Genomic DNA, 6,000 nt, shown 5'->3' with positions numbered 1-6,000 from the left:
ACATAAGCAGATGCCAAGGTAATTTCTGATTCTAACTCTTTTCTATTATATATTAATTTATTGCTGTATATTTACCTCTTCTCTCTTAAAAAAAAAAAAAAACTTTAAATGTACACATAGGAGCTTATGACAACAAAGACCAAAATTTATCTTCTCTATACTTGGGAAAATAATGAAATAACTGGAAAGCACCCCCTCCATAAAATATCTTTATGGGCAAATGCAAACTAACATTTATTATAGAACTAGGTATGCAAAGAGAAGCAGCAGAATAACTTTTAAATCAAACCTTGCACTCTTGCTTCTGATTCATCCCCTAACAGAGCAAATCTGAAACCAGATTTCTTGCGATCTCCCCATTTTTAAATGTTAGTAACTTATTTTAAAACATTTATGGCATCATGTTGTCTAAATAAAACATACCTGGGCCATATGGCTTCTATTATGGATAAGGAGACATAGAATGAAGACTCATTCAGAAGATACTGGGAGGCTGACATCATTTCAGGAACCGCTATGTTAATAAAGAAGAAAATAATACTGAGAATGTTTAACAACCAAAACCAGGTAAAGACAGATGGATTTATTCTCATTTGGCTGAGGGAATTCAGCTTCACTACCTGAACTAGCCATAGAAGTCAACACCAGGTTTGTCTCTTATTTTTCATTCTCTTTTTCCAGCTTTCTGTTACCTTTGGGTTAGAAGCTAGGAAGGAAGATTCTGGAATGGGAGGGTGGTGAGAGTGGACTTGGTTTTGAAATCAATGGTGAATCATGAAAAGTTTGTTAGCAGAAAGAATAGACAAAAGCAAAACAGTGCCTTGGAAGTATTCCTGGGGAAATGTATACAAAAGATTGAAGGAAAGAAATATTGAAAGAGATGGATTTGATAGACATCAAGAAAGAGAAATTGGCAAGACTTGGTGACTGAACAATTTGGGTCAGAGAAGGAAGAGTTATGGGCTTTTACACTTGAATGAATAGTAGCAACGATGGAGGTATAGATCTTATTTATAAAGCTCATATCTCATATCTTAGGGCTTATTGCAGGTCACTTCTGTTATTTAAGTTATTGGAACAGCAAGAAGTTAATCTGAAAGGCAGAGAATTAGATACAGTTCCTTTAAGGGGAAAGTGTAGAGCTAGGAAATAAGAAGATAATTTAACTTACATACTGGGAGAAAATAACTTTTTTATTAAAAGAATCAAGTAATTGGCAATAGTGTTCATATTTCAATGATTTAAAAAAAACACAATTCACACATCGATTTAAAGCCATCATATAGCTTTGTTTATTTTAAACTGGATGTTTTAGTATCAAGCAGGAATGTTTTTGCCATTGGTTATCTTATCTTAAAGATCATGTTAAATTTCCATAAATTAAAATTTGTGTACAACCTTCATATTTTTAAAGACAGCTTAAAAAATAATAATACAGCTTAAGATCTCTGGGGACATTACTTTTAAACTAGGATATGATTACAGATCCATTCAACTTTTACAGTTCCATTCCATGATCATCCTTCTGCTGGTGGTGTTTCTCAATTCAACTTTTTATTTTTTTTTTATTTTTTATTTTTTATTTTTTTTATTTATGATAGTCAGAGAGAGAGAGAGAGGCGCAGAGACACAGGCAGAGGGAGAAGCAGGCTCCATGCACCGGGAGCCCGATGTGGGATTCGATCCCGGGTCTCCAGGATCGCGCCCTGGGCCAAAGGCAGGCGCCAAACCGCTGCGCCACCCAGGGATCCCTCAATTCAACTTTTTAAATACTGGAATGATGTGTCAGACTTTTGATGTTTCTAGCCACATCCATGCTCTGATAATAACTCTCCCTTCCACCAAATAAATGAACACATGTGTGAAATGTAACTCATCCTCTTGGTCATAGCTGATTGGACCAGAGGTAGTCATATGACCCAAGTGAAGCCATTAGATGTTTTCTCCTAATTTGGGGCACAGGACAAGACTGGACCATTTGGCTATGGCAGGAGATTTGAAATAAGATGTGGATTCAGTGGCCAAAGGCACCATCTTGGGAGTAGCTATGAGGGCTAATATGCCAATGAAGCAGAAGAAGCCCTTCCTCTTCTGAAGGTAAATACAGAAATAGAAACAGAGAACTTGTGGCTCCAGAGAAGGTTAAGAATGAAACTTTGTGGCTCTCAGTGACATTCCTGTCCTGCAGAAGACCAAAGTGCATATACTTTCTATGCTTGAATTCTAAGATAAATCTCTGAATCATAGCAAACACCTGAAAGTTAGCTCCAGGGGTTGAAATTTCCCAAATTAAAAGAAGCTTTGCAACCATATAAGATAATTATGCTGGGTTTTTAGGGTTTGGGGGTAATGAAGTCTTGATAAGCACCCCTCCTTGATTTTAGCAACCCTCCCTGTTAGATTTTTCTGCTGCTCTTCTTCTCTGAATTCCTAGTCTTCCACTAATCTGCAAATGTTCCATAGGGATAGTTAACTCTTTCCTGCCTATGGTGTGTATAATTAACTTGAATCTTTCTAATAATTAGAATACTCTAATGAGCAAGGTGCAACATAGATTGATGCTTTGCTACCATAACCAACTAACATTCTGGTGTAAAAAATAACTACTAATCTAGTCAGATTAGCAAATCAACAATGTGAAAAAAATGGCTTGCATTAATTCCTTCTATCTCTACTCATTTTTTAAAAAGATTTTTTAAAATTTATTTACTCATGAGAGAGAGAGAGAGACAGGCAGAGACACAGGCAGAGGGGGAAGCAGGCTTCATGCAGGGAGCCTGACATGGGACTCAATCCTGGGACTCCAGGATCACACCCTGGGCTGAAGACAGCTCTAAACCGCTGAGCCACCCGGGCCGCCCCTATCTCTACTCATTTTTATGACTAACATGTCACCCCATGGATATTGTTAAGCAACCTATAAAAGATATAGTATCTTCTACTTTCATCTATTTATACATAAATTGCATCTTTCTGGCAATACCTTTAGCAATTTATAGACCTTTGCTGAATCACAAAATCAGTTAATGATTCTGGGAGACTCTTGCCAAAAGATGTTTAATACTTCCATTCTTCTTAACCAAGTTGACAAAGTCAATCCTTGGAACAGTGTGAGATTGCAAGTGTATATACCTGTGATTGTGTATTTTTCTTCCCATTTAAAATTTTCCAACCAGTACTATTGTCCTCCTTGACATTATAACTAAGGGAAAAGTCCTTGAAAGAGATGCTCCCATTATTTCTGGTCTCCTGATTTTGATAGCCTGGTGGTTATATAATCTTTCTAATATTTGAGATGCATAATGCATCAAGCTCTTTGACTGCCAAAGGAGCATCAGAGACAGATGGGATGTGTAATGAGAGAGAGGCAGTTGAGACAGATCTTGCTCAAAGCTGGCTGGTGGGGATAGTGAACTTACATCAGCATTTTTTGAGCTCTGCAAAGAATGCCACGAACTGCAAATGGGGGGATCCGGAAAAGGATCCATAAGCATGGTAGATCCAAAGCACTGGGGCCCTGACAGGTTAGGGCCCGACAGAGCTAAGCCTTGCGTTAAGTAGTTTAGAAGAAAGGCAATGCCCTGTTGAATTACCTGCCTCTCACATTCTTTGTGCCTTCCCCAAATTATGAAACATAAATACTTAGATCATTTGGTTGTATCACTTTCACCAAATTAATTGTGATGAACCTTGTTTGGATCCTGAGAAGGCAGTCTGAATATGCAGGCACCCTGGCTACCTGGGAACCAATAGATTTTGCTGTGGAAATTAAAGAAGAGAGGGAAGGAAAAAGGGATAGAAAAAAGAAAGAACAGATGTGAAATGCAAGAGTGAAATGATGAACAGAAGGAAGGAAGATGAGGAGGGACACAGAAGAATGGAGTAGGGAAGAGAGGAGAAAGAAACTGGTAGGTGTGGGATTTAACATAAGAAATGGGGCAGAAGGGGGTGGGAAGGAAGGAGATTAAGGGTGGAAATTGGGAAGAAAGGAGAGGAAATAGAAGGAAGGCAGAGAGATGGCAAGAAGAAAGGAGGAAGATAAAGTAACTTAAAGAAAAAAGAATGAAGAAAGGTGGAAGAAACAAGCAAAAAGGCAAAAGAAGAAACAGAAAATGAAGAGAGGGAAGAAGAGAAGGATCAGTCCACATAAGGTATCATGTCTAGTGTTCTAGTTGTCCTGAAAGCTAACTAGAGGAATTGGAGTGGGGAGACTCCAAGTCCCTCTGACCTGCACCTTCAGACTGATCAAAGAGAGAACTCTGGGTGATTTTGAAAAATGCAAAAAAATCATCTATCTAATAATGAGATAGTGGGGAAAGAAAAAAGTATCTTCAATCCTATTTCCCTTGGACTTGCACCCATGCTTCCAGGGAGGATATTTCTACCAATTAGGTTCTCCTACAGGATGGCCATGGCTGATGACAGATGACACTGTTAGCTACCCTTCAGGGACCAGGGCTTTCAATGTTCTGGTGGCTACCCAGGTGATATCTGAGGAATGCAAGGTGTGTCAATTGGGTCTGCAGAAGACTTGTATGGAGAAAGGAAGTGATACACTCACCACAATAATACTAGCTCATGACCAAGGATTAGTCTACTCACTATACTATTTCCCCCGGATTTTGTCATCCAAGGCATGAGCCTTGCCTGGTTAATTTCCCCCAATCTTGTAATAGCTCATTTATTTCCTCTGGGCATATTTTACGCTGGAAACTAATTTAAAAAGTGTGGAATCATTACTGGATGAACCTTTAACTTACTTCAGAAGGAAAAGTTTAGTAATAATACCAGGAACCAAAATGTTCTTGTGGCCAAAACCTGCTAATCAGTGCAAGAGCATTATTTTTACTATTTTATCATAGCACTTAGTTCGTAAACTTGTTATTTTTTTCTCCTTTCCTCATTCCCAGGTGAGTATAATGGGTCAAGTCTGTGCCCCACCCAAATTTCCTTTATTGGCTAATGCACTATCCCCAGCTGCCTGTATGTATTGGATCTCAGCTGCTTCTGTCTCCAAATCTGCAATACAAGAACTGTCCTTGGCCGAAAGGAGCCACCGCACCTGGAGATAGTCCACTTCTCTCCAAACAGAGTTGCTTCCTGATTAACTGACTTGGGGGGTACAAAAGTCTAGGTCCTTTGCCCCATGGTGGTGACCATGTCATGGTGCTATTAGCCACATCTCTTCCCCAGGTACCAATAATTTTTGTTCTCTGTATCTTCTTATTTTGCCCATATTTTTCCTTCAGTCCTCTCAAGTGCCCTCCCTCAATAAACTACTTGCACAAGATTTCTCATCTCAGGCTCTGCTTCTCAGGAATCTGAACTTAGAGAGATTACCACCAACAAAACTGCATGCCTAAAGGCAGGGAATTCTGAAAATACTCAACAGCATCCTGTTAACAATGTCTATTTGCCAAACCATTCCCATGTCTATAAAGTAACATTTTATGAATTGCAGCTGCCTCCAAATTATTTGAACCAAAATACTTCCAAAATACTTGAGTTGGAGGCCCCATGAAGATCCATGTAAAGGCTAACTTACCTAGAAACTCATTTGCATACTGTTAGAAAAAAGGTATTGTCAAAGAATACTTCCATAAAGTTTTCTTCTGCTCAATTCCTTATTCACTTGGTTTAGAAAATACTGCACTGATGTTGCAATAATATGAATGCATAACTTCTGGGATGAGTAGGAAAGCAAAGTACCCCAAATTACTTAATATAACCCTTGTGGTGATAACTAAACACTTTCCTCAGCATTTTACCGTTTATTGACTACATTTTATTTCTGCTTCAATAAGAAGCTGTCAAGTACTCTGAGAATTTCACAAATTCACTTTACCCTACTGACTACACTTTGCCATAAATTAATTACTGCAAGTGCATAATATTTATTTCTGCCTAAGGCAGTCTGCACTGGTATGTCTTATTAGCATTCATTGAGGAATATAAAAATAAAGAGTATAGTTGGCATGAAAAAAACATTTATGTCTTCAC

At 38.4% G+C, this 6,000-nt stretch overlaps 1 long non-coding RNA gene across 1 annotated transcript in view; it reads right to left on the bottom strand.

The window, feature by feature from the left end:
* Window positions 1-419: 419 nt before the first annotated feature.
* LOC140611268 (uncharacterized) overlaps window positions 420-6,000 on the bottom strand; it is a 100,112-nt gene continuing 94,531 nt past the window's right edge. Inside the window, exon 4 of the long non-coding RNA XR_012012545.1 lies at window positions 420-514. This is a non-coding gene — a long non-coding RNA (uncharacterized lncRNA). The remainder of the gene's footprint in view (window positions 515-6,000) is intronic.

This window comes from Canis lupus, chromosome 19, assembly GCF_048164855.1.
Source record: "Canis lupus baileyi chromosome 19, mCanLup2.hap1, whole genome shotgun sequence".
Taxonomy (NCBI): domain Eukaryota; kingdom Metazoa; phylum Chordata; class Mammalia; order Carnivora; family Canidae; genus Canis; species Canis lupus.
The sequence above is the reverse complement of the archived record's forward strand: the minus strand, read 5'-3'. Positions and strand labels throughout refer to the sequence as shown.